Raw genomic sequence first — 15,301 nt, forward strand, 5'->3', positions numbered from 1 at the left:
CAGGACAATGCACCTTTACTCATTAGTGACACGAATAACCCCACAGTTTTCAGCTAGTATGGCAGTGATATACAGTATCTTTCTTTGAACTTTATCGATGTCTTCCGTCAGTCTGCTCTGTCTGGTAAGAATCCCACTTCACCCAACAATATTCTGTCACAGGACGGACAAGTTTAGCGTAGGCAGTCTCTTAAGTAGACCTGTCACAACTTCTAAGTGATGTGCCAATAAAACGCTGTCCCCCAAAGTATTATTATGTGGTCTTTCTAATTAAGTGTTTCGTAATGGTTCAACGTATGTATTTAATTGATTTGACAGCCTTTGGATTTGTACAGTTCGTCGTGTAACCGGAATTTAACGGATTTCTTTTAGTAATCATGTTGATGACCTCACACTTTTCGTTATTTTTGGGTAGTTACCAATTATTCTACGATACTGATATGTTGCATAAATGATTTTGCAACTGGTTTTGATTTTTCGATGACTTTGCTAGACAATAAATCAGAGCATCATCTGCAAACAGTCTAAGATCAGTGGTCACATTGTCTCCTAAATCATATATATATATATATATATATATATATATATATATATATATACCAGGTGATCAAAAAGTCAGTATAAATTTGAAAAATGAATAAATCACGGAATAATGTCGATAGAGAGGTACAAATTGACACACATGCTTGGAATGACATGGGGTTTTATTAGAACAAAAAAAAATACAAAAGTTCAAAAAATGTCAAACAGATGGCGCTTCATCTGATTAGAATGGCAATATTTAGCATAACAAAGTAAGAGAAAGCAAAGATGATGTTCTTTACAGGAAATGTTCATTATGTCCACCATCATTCCTCAACAATAGCTGTAGTCGAGGAATAATGTTGTGAACAGCGCTGTACAGCATGTCCGGAGTTATGGTGAGGCATTGGCGTCGGATGTTGTCTTTCAGCATCCCTAGAGATGTCGGTCGATCACGATACACTTGCGACTTCAGGTAACCCCAAAACGAATAATCGCACGGACTGAGGTCTGGGGACCAGGGAGGCCAAGCAGGACGAAAGTGTTGGCTGAGCACACGATCGTCACCAAACGACTCGCGGAAGAGACGTTTCACGTGTCTAGCAATATGGGGTGTTTTTTTTTTTGTTTTAATAAAACCCCATGTCATTCCAACCATGTGTGTCAATTTTTACCTATCTATCTATATAATTCCGTGGTTTATTAAGTTTTCAAATTTATACTGACTTTTTGATCACCCAGTATATTATAAATGGCGAAGGACCTCTAACGCTTTCTTGGGGAACACCAGGTATCACTCAATGACGTCCCGTCAGTTACTACGAACTGTGACATTTACGACAGGAGATTATGAATCTAGTCCCACAACTGAAACAGTGCTCCATAGGCAAGCAATTTGATTAGAAGCCATTTGTGAGGTACGGTCTCTTAAGCTCTTGGAAATCCCAGCTGTCACTGCTCCAATGAAAACATTTATAAATTTTTATACCCTACTGGTTCAAGAGAAAAAAATGATAAATTATTTATGTAAGAAGGTGAACCATTTTTTCCGATTGGTATCAGAGTATACTCTCACGCTAAGAAGGATTTATCTGGAAACGCCAGTGAGCTGACAACAAGCGATAAGCTGATAGGCGAGTCCGCCTTATCGGAATTCCCCACACTTATCAACAGCAGTGCACATTTTGAGACGTGTGAAGGTCGCTTCGCACAGCTTGACAAACTGCGTAATTGAGGAGCCAGGGTGGGGATGGGAGAAACGAGCCGGTTAAAACCGTTAAAACAGGTACCGGTATTTTAGTCACAAGTCACCGGTATTTTTGTGTATTTATTTGGCCTCGGTTCTAACAAAAATGGTTCAAATGGCTCTGAGCACTATGGGACTCAACTGCTGTGGTCATTAGTCCCCTAGAACTTAGAACTACTTAAACCTAACTAAGGACATCACACACATCCATGCCCGAGGCAGGATTCGAACCTGCGACCGTAGCATTCGCACGGTTCCGGACTGCGCGCCTAGAACCGCGAGACCACCGCGGCCGGCTCGGTTCTAACAGCTGTTTTCAATTTATACTAAGAATGGGTTGGAAAAAAGCGGCATATCATTTTGCTATGACAGCAGTGCTAATATTTTTTTTTGTTTTTAAAGGAAACTTTTAAAAAATGCTAGTAATGTTTATCTGTAAAATTTCCAGTGCCTTGCCTCGCCGGATTAGCCGAGCGGTCTAGGGCACTGCAGTCACGGACTGTGCGGCTGGTCCCGGCGGAGGTTCGAGTCCTCCCTCGGGCATGGGTGTGTGTGTTTGTCCTTAGGATAGTTTAGGTTAACAAGTAGTGTGTAAGGGACTGATGACCTTAGCAATTAAGTCCCATAAGATTTCACACACATTTTTTTCCATTGTTTTGAAAGAGTGAATTGTTGTAGAGAGAGGGAAAAGCGATCAGTGTTGTTTTAACAACGACGCCGACAGTTAGAAACGAGGAAGGATGAAATAAGAATAGGTGCAGTGCTGGCAGGCAAGACAATAGCGTAGCTGCAGCCGCGCACGCGTGTGGGTGCGGTGTGAGGGGAGAGTCGCCCGCACCCGGTCTGTACTGTGTGAAAAGGAACTAAAAAATGTTGTAATTTAATCTCAAAGATACAAGAAGAAAATTTGTTCGACTGTCATACCAGAGGAATACTCTGAAAAACTGTTTTATCCTTGATAGGCAAAGGACTAATTTCGAGATTCTTTTATTACTTCTAGTATTATCTCTGCTCTGATGTGCTGGCGTAAAGACGTACTGTATAATTTCTGTGTGTGTGTTAAATGAAGGTGTAAATTGATGGAAATTGTGTTTTATAATTTCCGTCAAGATCAAGCCTAAATCCCATACAAATGGAGTACAAATTATTCTGTTAATTCGAGAAGGCGAATTTTAGATGGGGGCGACGATCTTCACGACGGCGGTGCTCCACAATAGAGGCGCGTGATTGTGCTCACCACCTTCCTTTAGTGGCCGCTAAGATGTGTTTTTGCCGAGACATTCAGAACCTGCAATCTTCCTTTTCGTATAAAAATAGAAAAAGAAATATTCTTAAATTTAAATAATGGCAATTCTTGTAGCCAGGCCATGGGGAATGAAAGAACGCACGTGCCTCTACCCTGATTCTACGTTCGCAATCTCCGAGTGTGTTACGACGTAATCATTTTACGAAAAAAATTAAGATAGATCTCTCTCATCAGATCGCAATCACTCGCACGCGAATGTACGTACCCTCTGAATGTGTCTAGTCAGTCGTGTGCATTGTTCTAAAGCTTTTTCTGTTAATATTCAGTGGATTGCATCTCCGCAATTAATTTTTGTTTATGCCGCAAATCGCACTTCACGCGAAGTATTTATTACGCAAATTTGAGGCTCCATTTAATGTCAAACAATTCGGAAGTACGGCTGACTAAGCAAACCGCTACAATAATTTCATATCTCTACAACTACAATAACACAAAACAACAGTAACATAATAGAGAGGGTACGTTACAGGTGGTGTTGTTGAATGGCACCGGGCCTAGTTTGGAAGCATTTTACTACGTGTGGCAGCAGTGAAGCACAGCGCTCGCTTTGCATTCAAAGATTAAAAACAGGTGGGAGAATCACATACGATGTATGTCGAATACTAAAACTTCAGGTTTGTGGCACATCTTGACTAGAAGAAGGGATCGGTTGGTAAGGCATATTCTGAGACATTAAGGGATCACCAGTTTAGTATTGGAGGGCAGCGTGGAGGGTAAAAATCGTAGAGGGCGACCAAGAGGTGAATACACTAAGCAGATTCAGAAGGATGTAGGTTGCAGTAGGTACTGGGAGATGAAGAAGCTTGCACAGGATAGAGTAGCATGGAGAGCTGCATCAAACCAGTCTCTGGACTGAAGACCATAACAACAACTAAAACTTCAGAAAACCGTTATTAGAAATATGCACAATATAGGGTGAAGGAAAGCATGTCGCCCATTCCTAAAAAATCTGGGTATACTAAGTATTCCCTCACTATATATATATGAACTGATTATCTTTGTACACAGTAACCCTTATTTATTTGTAGCAAATCATTTTCAACATGATTACAACATCAGAAATCAAAAGAATTTTATGCTGCCCACCCACTGTTTAAAACTTTATGCTCAAAGTCCACATTATATGGGTATGAAAATTGATATCAAAGTGAAAGGAAGAGAATTGCTCAGCATAAATTGAGAAACATTGAAAAAATCCTTATATGAGAAATTAGCGCAGAGATGTTAGTTTTCAGTACAAGAATTCATAAATGACAAGCTGAAAATTCGAACAGGAGATAGCAACTACTTAGGACCGCTAATCTTAAAAGTATGTTACTTTGAAAAATTATTAATTGCTTAATTAAGTAATTATTCAGTGCTGTATATTATATTACTGGCATTATAAGGAAAATTGTAAACAAGTTTTTGTGCTTTGACGAGTCTCCTGTACTTTTACGTCAATGGCTTGAAATTGTACGAACTTCTCTTCTCTCTCTCTCTCTCTCTCTCTCTCTCTCTCTTCTCTCACATAAGAAGAAAACGTCCACAATGTTCCCTAGAACAGAAGGTAAAATTAACTGATATACCTATAATTTAACTGATGTACATTTAACTTGGGATAATAACTGAATCCTTAATTTTCTGGTTGCTTCAGGGTGAACAAAGGATGTCATCCAGAAGGGAGGATGCAGGAAAGTGATCAACTTGTGGCCTTTCGCTGTCGTATTCAAATGGTTCAAATGGCTCTGAGCACTATGGGACTTAACATCTGAGGTAATCAGTCCCCTATAACTTAGAACTACTTAAACCTAACTAACCTAAGGACATCAAACACATCCATGCCCGAGGCAGGATTCGAACCTGCGACCGTAGCAGCAGCGCGGTTCCAGACTGTTGCGCCTAGAAGCGCTTGGCCACACGGGCCGGCATTCAAATGGTTCAAATGGCTCTGAGCACTATGGGACTTAACATCTGAGGTAATCAGTCCCCTAGAACTTAGAACTATTAAACCTAACTAACGTAAGGACATCAAACACGTCCATGCCCGAGGCAGGATTCGAACCTACGACCGTAGCGGTCGCGTGGTTCCAGACTGAAGCACCTAGAACCGCTCGGCCACAACAGCTCGCCTGTCGTACTCGCTGCGCCCTGTCTCCTTCACTTGCGCCATCTTTGCTGCAGACACTGAGACCGATTTCTCCCACAGCATCAACCGCATACCGATCAAAATATCGTGTTCCTTCAACTTCATTAATTTTTTCAGAATTTGTTCGAATTCTACTTTTATTACTGAAAATCAACTGTATAAAACTGAAAATCTGTTAATTCAGACACTGGGTATTTTGAGCGGTGAAGAGTCAGTCTGAATACTGCTTCCTTCTATTTATGTTTCGTGAAAAGTCGATGAGGATGATGTCAGAGAGAGTGGTTGAGCCCACACGGAGGCTTACCGGCAGTCGCCTTACCGCGGACCACACGCGACTGGTACAGGACAAGTGGGCAACTGGCACTGGTACAAAGTACCCGCCGCCACACATCGTGAGCTGGCCTGCAGTGTGTACGAGAAGGCGCAGACGTAGACACCATACTCTTAAAATTTAAGTCGACCAAACGCCACAAACACTGCTGCAGACATTGTCTGAACTACAAAGTGTTGCCACTTGCATTATAAAATACTTTTCGAAATTCAGTAAAGAGTCTACAATGCTCATACGAATTAATATACCTGCTGTTGAGGTAAATATGGGATATTTCCGAGAATAAGAACAAAACAAATGGTGCGGTGGGCCGATTGTGACGAAACTGAAGACACACTCAGCTCGCCCTATTTGCCCAAGAAATTCACAGTGCCGTAGACACTGGCGAGCAGATTGATGCCGTATTCCTGGACTTCAGGAAGGCATTTGATACGGTTCCGCACTTACGTTTAGTGAAAAAAATACGAGCTTACGGAATATCGGACCAGGTTTGTGATTGGATTCAGGATTTCCTAGAAGAAAGAACACAAATGTCATTCTTAACGGTTCAAAATCTGCAGATGTAGAGGTAATTTCGGGAGTACCGCAAGGAAGCGTGATAGGACCTTTATTGTTTACAATATACATAAATGACTTAGTTGACAACATCGGTAGCTCCGTGAGGCTATTTGCAGATGACACGGTTGTCTACAAGAAAGTAGCAACATCAGAAGACTCGTACGTACTCCAGGAAGACCTGCAGAGGATTAATGAATGGTGCGACAGCTGGCAGCTTTCCCTAAACGTAGATAAATGTAATATAATGCGCATACATAGGGGCAGAAATCCATTCCAGTACGATTATGCCATAGGTGGTAAATCATTGGAAGCGGTGAAACGTCCCCTTTTAGCAATTTTACACGACTGTGCTTAACCTGACGCACAATATTTTTTTTTAGCGCAACGCAATCTGACTTTCAACACACAATATTTTGTTAGCGCAACGCAATCTGACTTTCAAAATTCTCTACAAGAGAATGGCCCTGACTAACATTAACCTATACGTCTCACAAATCACTTACCTCACCAAAAATCTTCGCTGCTCAAGCTACTGCAATACAGCGAGCGCCACTACTGCCAGCTAAATAAAAGATTCAAACTATGGAAGGCACTAACTACTGATAGGGATAGTTAGCAAATGAAAGATATTAATAGAGAACAAACAATGTATTTACCTTGATATCATGACAAATTACAAAACTCCGCCATCTCTCTCCCCACATCCACCACTGCTGGCGGCTCACCTCCAAATGCGCAACGCTACGCGCTGTTCACATCCAACTGCCTAACACTACAATGGTTGAGTATTACAACAATGCAAAGCAGCCACAGACTGCACACGGCACAGCCGGTGATTTTCATACTGAGGTGGCGTTACCAATAAAAAAACCTAAACAGCCTACTTACAGCGGTAACGACCGTAAAATACTTAGGAGTTACTATCCGGAGCGATCTGAAGTGGAATGATCACATAAAACAAATAGTGGGAAAAGCAGGCGCCAGGTTGAGATTCATAGGAAGAATTCTAAGAAAATGTGACTCATCGACGAAAGAAGTAGCTTACAAAACGCTTGTTCGTCCGAGTCTTGAGTATTGCTCATCAGTATGGGACCCTTACCAGGTTGGATTAATAGAAGAGATAGACATGATCCAGCGAAAAGCAGCGCGATTCGTCATGGGGACATTTAGTCAGCGCGAGAGCGTTACGGAGATGCTGAACAAGCTCCAGTGGCGGACACTTCAAGAAAGGCGTTACGCAATACGGAGAGGTTTATTATCGAAATTACGAGAGAGCACATTCCGGGAAGAGATGGGCAACATATTACTACCGCCCACATATATCTCGCGTAATGATCACAACGAAAAGATCCGAGAAATTAGAGCAAATACGGAGACTTACAAGCAGTCGTTCTTCCCACGCACAATTCGTGAATGGAACAGGGAAGGGGGGATCAGATAGTGGTACAATAAGTACCCTCCGCCACACACCGTAAGGTGGCTCGCGGAGTATAGATGTAGATGTAGATGAACAGCTCAATAATGCTTCTCTGAAAGTTAATGGTTCCGATAATTTAGGGGAATATGCACAAGGCGATCGTAACAATAAATTTGCAAATCGTGCTCTAGACGTGTGTGCCCCTGCTCCCCTGGAGCACAATGGAGTTCACCAGTCGCTGCGTATGCGAGTCTCTACGCAACTCCTGCTTACGCCGTGTCGCACAAGTTTGGAGTGCTTCTTCAGAGACAGCAGGCCGCAAAATAATTTACTGTATTCATATCAGGTCGCAGCCATTAGAATAATAAGGTCTGGAAGTGTCTAGGGGTTAGCGGAAATAAGAAGTAAAGTTACTTGTTCTCTACCGGATCCCACTGAAACATGGGTAATTCAGACTTTTTCAGGCAAAGTGAGTAAGAAATAATTTTCCATATAAATTGAGATACTCTTAACGATGAGTAGTTTATCGTGAGGATAATTACCCAGAATTCGGTTGGGTTGAATGTTTAACCACAAATTAATTCCCACTGACTTGGATCAAACATCTTTTTGACGAAAGAACGTCAGATTAGCTCTGCAGTTGTTCAGTAGCTCAGCTTCCAGCGGCACAGAATTCTTCATGGAAACAACAGCTGTAGGATTCGAAAGTTGTGAGTCAACAGAATCTCTCACAAGGAAAGTGAACAATATGGTTGTCGCAGCTAACTGGTATTTTCTTCTTCTATTGGCGCTTTGTACAGCGGCTCAGGGACTCTCACAACATTAATGAAATCTAGAAAGACTTTCGCCGATAAAACTGACCCCATAGCTTCTGAAAGACATCCCCAGGATTAACTGTTCAAAGTAGCTTAAGATCAACTGAATTCTAGTGGAAGAGCAGGATCGAGCTGTGTCCAGACATCAATATTTAGTAGCCATCAATTTAAATTTCATTTCGTAACATCTCTGAGGTGCAAGTATCACCCATCAGCAACACACTCCCTCGGTATGCAAATCTGTCACCTTCTGGAGGAAAAAGTGAGCATAAAGGTGAATGTTTCCTGACATCATGTATGATTCAAGTGTAGATCTTAGCGAGGCATTTCGAAAGAGAGAAGAGAAGAAGCTTTGGTGCTGGAAAATATGGTTGAGGATACATTGCGTGTACCAGATGTCTCCACAGACAGACAAAAATACGTACATGAAGTCTAGTTACGCTGGATTCGTTAATAAATTCCAGGAATCTTAAGCATTTCACAGAAGAAATCAGGGACAAAGTTGGGGGAACGGCGTCAGACGCAATGAAGCCTCCACTTAGGAACTGCTGAGAATACACAGACAGCCCGAGAAAGCGCAACAAAAAGCTCTAGCAAAATTTCCCGCGTATGTGATGAAATGACAGTTTTATTAAGGTCCGCTGTGAAAGGATTAATTTGAAAGATGGTCTGGAACTGTGTAAGAGGCGATGACAAAAGAAAATTTTCCGACTGATTAGCATCGTCTTTCCACCAAGTTACCAATTACTAGTAGATTAATAACAGTGCAGGGAAGATTGTCTCTCTCTAATTTGCTGAGACTGTTGGGTCTCTGGATCGCGTGCCCCCAAATCGAGAGATCACCGTGTCGAATCCCTGTCGAGGCATGGAAGTTTTCAGTCTGCCTTCAATCTAATCACCACCTCCCGACCATCTCAGGAGTCACCATGAAAGACGCAGTTCGCATTCTGCGCCAAACTGCAGCTCCCCTTTCTCCGGTTGCATAACTGGGACAGGTCAGGGACACGCAACTCGCCAAAAGGGCGTCCATCTGGAAGACCCGCATCCGCAGCACTGAGCCACACGAACTTATCAGTTTCTGCCCACAGTGCAGACTGCACACACGCAGAAACTAAAAAAAAAAAAAAAAAAAAAAAGCTGAGGGTCTCTTATGATTGTGTCGCGACCTTAGTAACGAGATAGACGTGCCAAGTCAGCGTTGAGTGCAGCTCGCCAGTCGATAAACCACTTTTACGAAAACTATCTGGAACGAGAATCCGTACCAGTTGTTAAATGTAGAGAAATCATTGTTCTACCCGAACAACGTGGTGTCCACATTTATTTGTAATGTCATAATGTTTTCAGTATTAATGTAGAACAACGCTTTTAAGCGTTATTCTGCACTTCAAATATAATACTGCTATTAGCACTAATTGTACGCTGTCGATTCGACCTAAATGACCACAATAAAACAACGTCCTACATTGTTCTGTACTTTGATATCACCAGAGGAATCAGAAGGAAAACTCTCCCCGACAGGTAGAACGTAGAATATATGAAAATTATAAAATTCGTCTCTATTAGGTCTCTCATTAAACTGATGTCAGTGTATTACTGATATTAATAGTTACCAGAGTTTACAGAATAAGGCTTACACACTTCATGCAACAAGATAGTATATGTGTCCTGCTTATAAATACGCCACTGGATGTGGGGTAGTCTGTATCTGGGGTAGTGTAGTCCCGAAGTACGACATGAGCCTTTCAAAGATAAAAATAATTTTGGTATGTCAGCGAATACAGCATTGTACGATCTAAGGTGTACGAGATGTAAAGGAGCCAGCAGCTGCGTTGCTAAACAGAAACTCTGCGCATTTTAATGGATTATATAAGTTTTGAACAACTATAATAAATATGAGAAAAAAAAGAGTGTAAGTAGTTCATCAAATACTGATTCGGAAGTGTAGTTGATGGGATTTACATTTTTAGCAGAATCTGTTACTAGAAATCTCTAGAGGAATCGTTAGGAAATTTATGCAGACTACAGACACATGGACTGTGAGTAGATAGACGGAAAGTAGCGAACCGCCTGAGGAAACTCCAGTCATGCAGTCCAGGCTAGTCTAGCACGTAATGTATGTACGCTCCCCCTCGTCTACAGTTTGAAGAAGTGGTTTATAGGCTGAGTGCAAAGACAACCCGAGAAATGGAATTAGCGTATGGCGTCAGTGGCTGGGAGTTCCCAGACTGGAAGTTCTGCCGCCAAGTGCAAGATTTATTGAGTGCGACTCAACATTGTGCGACTTGTGCGTCGACAATGGGGATGAAATGATCATGAGGACAGCACAACACTCAGTCCACGAGGGGAGAAAATCTCCCACCCCAGTCGAGAATCGAACCTGGACCCCCGTGCGTGGCATTCCAGCGCGCTGACCGTTTAGCTAATGGGGCGGACACATCCTACTACTACAACTGCTCGTCATCTGAAGCTGAGGTAGCAAAAGGCATGAAATACCTCCTAATCTTGTGTCTAACCTGCTTTTAGTAGCCGTATTGCAGTACCTCAGTGTGGAATGAACATGTCACCTACTGAAATATTGAGCCATACTGCCTCTATAACCGCCCATAATTGCGAAAATGTGCTCAGTGCAGGATTTTGTGCATGAAATGACCTCCAGATTATGTCTCATAAACGTTCGTTGGACAATATGGGTCGTCAAATTATTCGCTCTACAATCTTCTTCAAACCAGTCACGAAGAATTGTGGCCCGGTGACATGCTGCATTGTCATAAATAAAAATTCTATCATTGTTTGGGAACATGAAGTCCATAAATAGCTCCATATGGTCAATAATCGGTTCACTTGGAGAAAAAAGGGACCCAGTACATTCCTTGTAAGCACAGTTCACACCAGTATGGAGCCACCACCAGCTTGCACAGTGCCTTGCTGATAACTTGGGTCAGTCAGTTCGTGGTGTCTGCATCACACTCGAACCGAGCCATCGGCTTTTACCAGCTGAAATCTGGACTTATCTAATAAACCCACGGTTTTCCAGTCGTCTAGGATCCAACGGATACCGTCACAAGCCAAGGAGAGGTGCTGGAGGTGATGACATGCCTTTAGCAAAGACACTCACGTTGTCTGTCTTCTGCTATAGCCCATTAACACCAAGTTTCACCTCAGTGTCCTAACGGATACATTCGTCGTACAGCCCACATTGATTTCTGCGGCTTTTCCGTGCAGTGTTGCTTGTCTGCTAGCACCGACAACTCTACGCAAATAACGCTGCTCTCGGTCATTAAGTGAAGGGCGTCGGCCACTGCGCTGTGTATGGTAAGAGATAATGGCTGAAATTTGGTATTAATACTGTGGACCTTGGAAGACTGAATTCCCTAAGGATTTACGAAATGGAATGTCCCGTGTTTGTAGCTCCACTGCCGTTCCACTTTCAAAATCTTTTTATTCCCGTCATGCAATCACGAAGCAAGACTTTCCACGGGAACCACCTGAGCCAGTACTCTGCCCCTTTTACACCTTGTGCACGCGATGCCACCGCCAGTAGCCTGTGTGCATATTGTTATTCTATGGCTTGCCAAAAAAGTGTATGGCGACACGAACACTTTGCCCATCTCATTTACAGTATTCATCAATGCAGCTCACCGAAAATACCTGCATTCACATAAGAAGCGGAAAATTGTCTGCCACGTTTTACCTGTGTGAAATGGCCATTTCAGTCCCAGCACGATGGTCTGATTCACACATGTGCCCACATCTGCAGTGGCTCACGCTTTGAAACAATGCCAAAGAGACACATTGTGACATCTCATTTCTGAGAGAGGGACTTACGGCGTAATAACCAGCCGCGACGTCGAGAGGCGAGGATGGAGGTGAGAGGCAGAAAGGGTCGGCACAGCCACTTACAGCAGGAGGCGCTGGAAGCGGGCAGACGTCACCTATGTAGCGTCTGCCCCTGGTAGCTGTGTGGTCAAATGGTTCAAATGGCACTGAACACTATGGGACTTAATATCTGAGGTCATCAGTCCCCTAGAACTGCTTAAGCCTAACCTAAGGACATCCTTGCCCGAGGCAGGATTCGAACCTGCGACCGTAGCGGTCGCGCGGCTCCAGACTGAAGCGCCTGGAACCGCTCGGCCACAGCTGAGGAATATCCATAACGGCCAGAGTTCGATTCCTGGTTGGGTCGGAGATTTTCTCCACTCAGGGACTGGGTGTTGTATTGGCCTTATCATCATCTTTTAATCCCCATAGGCAACGACCGTGCCGCAGTGGATACACCGGTTCCCGTCAGATCACCGAAGTTAAGCGCTGTCGGGCGTGGCCAGCACTTGGATGAGTCACCATCCGGGCTGCCACGCGTTGTTGCCATTTTTAGGGTGCACTCAGCCTCGTGATGCCAATTGAGGAGCTACACGACCGAATAGTAGCGGCTCTGGTCACAGAAAACCATCATAACGACCGGGAGAGCGGTGTGCTGACCACACGCCCCTCCTATCCGCATCCTCAGCTGAGGATGACACGGCGGTCGGACGGTCCCGGTGGGCCACTTGTGGCCTGAAGACGGAGTGCTTTTTTTAATCCCCATCGACACGCAAGTCGCCGGTGTCGAAAGACTTGCACCAGGCTAACGGTCGACCCGACAGGAGGCCCTAGCCAGACGGCATTTCCATTTACCTATCTAGCTCGAGGCGAATTCTGGCTAGCCGGGTTGTCTGAAACTCCGCGACTCGCCGCTGACCTACGCAGCCTGTTCGCCAGCGGTGAGCATGCCGGTATCCCATGTCGTTCTCTCGCTCCTCATAATGAGGCTGCGTTCAGAATAGGGAAGGCTCCTACCTGCTGTGTCGACACACACACGCCTGCCCTGCTGTGGAGACGGAACTCGGCGCCACCTCCTCTGCCACGCCTCGCGAGCCACTGGTCCAGAACGCAGCTCTGACTGACGTCAGAGACCCTCCCTCCCCCCCCCCCCCAACACACCTTCCCCACGCACCGCACTCCGAACGCGAACGCGCGAGGCGTGACCTTCGCGCAGTTTTTTCGCACGGCAGACCGCTGCGTTACGAGTGAGTCATTGTGAGCTCCAGAGCAAATTGAGACGCGTATAGCACGTGAGACGTGACACGACACTACAGTGCGTCGCGCACGTTTCGCTCGTGCCGCGCTGGTCCAACGCATATAGAGACGAGTACACGTATTTGCACGCGGCGATTGACGACGCTTTACGCTGACAGAAACGAAGCGCGCGCACACTGTAATCTTTCTCAAACGGTTTTACAGAAACTATTTAGTAAAAATATTTCATCTTTACTTTGCTTCTAGCATTATGTGTCAATTTCGTGACGAAGTGCCCACCATTTCGCTAATCGTCGTACTTATTGTGATATACACATTTTAGTAAGATGCTACGCAAAATTCTGAAAGTTTGCAAAGAAAAAGTCGCTAGGATTTTGCGTTTGGTGCGTATTTGCTGCATAAGAAATTTAGCTAACATGTTGAATTTTTGTTTAGACTTGGGAAAAAGTCTCTGTCTGCCTCCGATCTAGTGAAAATGGATCCTATGTAGTGCTCTCACTCCCGATCTCACGCCCGCGAGAATCAAATACTCGCAACATCTCTCGTATCTCCAAAACCTCTCGAGACATCGAAAAGAGAGTTTGGCGTATGGCAGTACACAATGAGGAGAGAATTTTGCCATTTCACAAACACACGGAGCTTTCTTATCTATGGTGATATACCAGTAGTTATGCTTCCTTTTTTATTTTTTATTTTTTTCACTCCTGTCACTGTAATAGTTTAAGAGTTATCGACAGTTAGTGAAACAAGAGTCTCCTAGTATGAAAATAATCCTGAAATTTCTTCTCTTATTTTACTGCAAACAGACAGTATGAGGTTTTTTCCTAAGCTATTGAGCTCTTTGATTGCCAATTACTTGTTTAATGAGGCACTCTGTTTCAGAAATCTGTCGCAATAGCTGCCGTGAGATGCGTATGTGCAAATTACACTGTATTTTGGCAAAGGAAGTACAATTAAACCTATCAACAAAAGAAATGTGGCCGTTACTCATAAATGCTGTTGCTTCTTCGAATGAGAAGAGGTTAGCAAATCAAATGGCTCCGAGCATTATGCGACTTAGCTTCTGAGGTCATCAGTCGCCTAGGACTCAGAACTACTTAAACCTAACTAACCTAAGGACATCACACACATCCACGCCCGAGGCAGGATTCGAACCTGCGACCGTAGCGGTCGCTCGGCTCTAGACTGTAGCGCCTAGAACCGCACACCCACTTGAATCCCCGTAACCCATCGCATTCTTAACACTGAGCGACTGGAATGGAAACTTACCAAATGATTTTGTTCCTTGTCTTGATCTGAGCAGTATTAAAATAACGATGAGCGTTCCTTCAGGTGGAATGATAGGCACATGCCAGTTACTGGTTACTCACTTACGGCTTGCCAAACTGACAATGTGTGATTCGCGAATAAAATAGTTGTTACTAAGAAAAATAAGCAATTAGTGTGTCGCACTACACAATGGTCAGTGTATTGTCAGCAGCGGAGGATAATGCGCGCGAAAGGAATGCGGAAGCTAGCCATGTGTGCCCTGTGAGCGGGAGTTCGAAAAACATTGTCACGAAAGTAGATCTGTCTTTGTCAGCAGTACATTCCAACAAATTAAATATATGTAATCACCACACTCTTTCAGGATACGCCTACATTCGTTATAATACCGACCATTTTCTTTTTCATTTGTGTAGCCTGTTGTATAATTAGTTTAATAATGCTGATAATGTGTATGTAACAATTGAAATGCTATTTCTCAACTCGGCGAACCAATTGAAACATTGTTATTTGTGACTGCTTTTCGACTGTTTCTAGCTTGCAGTAGAACTTTGATGTCCACATGTACCTGTATAATGTCTCTTATTAAATACATATCCAAGTAACGATAGTCGAACTTATGTACTTCATACCTTGGAC

At 43.6% G+C, this 15,301-nt stretch overlaps 1 protein-coding gene and 1 pseudogene across 1 annotated transcript in view; one reads left to right on the forward strand and one right to left on the reverse strand.

The window, feature by feature from the left end:
* LOC126213476 (ankyrin repeat domain-containing protein 6-like) overlaps positions 1 to 13,196 on the reverse strand; it is a 57,268-nt gene extending 44,072 nt beyond the window's left edge. The window contains exon 1 of the mRNA XM_049941249.1: positions 13,157 to 13,196. The gene's annotated coding sequence lies outside the window, so the exon portion shown is untranslated. The remainder of the gene's footprint in view (positions 1 to 13,156) is intronic.
* LOC126213993 (5S ribosomal RNA) lies at positions 12,571 to 12,688 on the forward strand (annotated as a pseudogene).
* Positions 13,197 to 15,301: the final 2,105 nt, after the last annotated feature.

The sequence above is a fragment of the Schistocerca nitens genome, chromosome 11, assembly GCF_023898315.1.
Source record: "Schistocerca nitens isolate TAMUIC-IGC-003100 chromosome 11, iqSchNite1.1, whole genome shotgun sequence".
NCBI lineage: Eukaryota > Metazoa > Arthropoda > Insecta > Orthoptera > Acrididae > Schistocerca > Schistocerca nitens.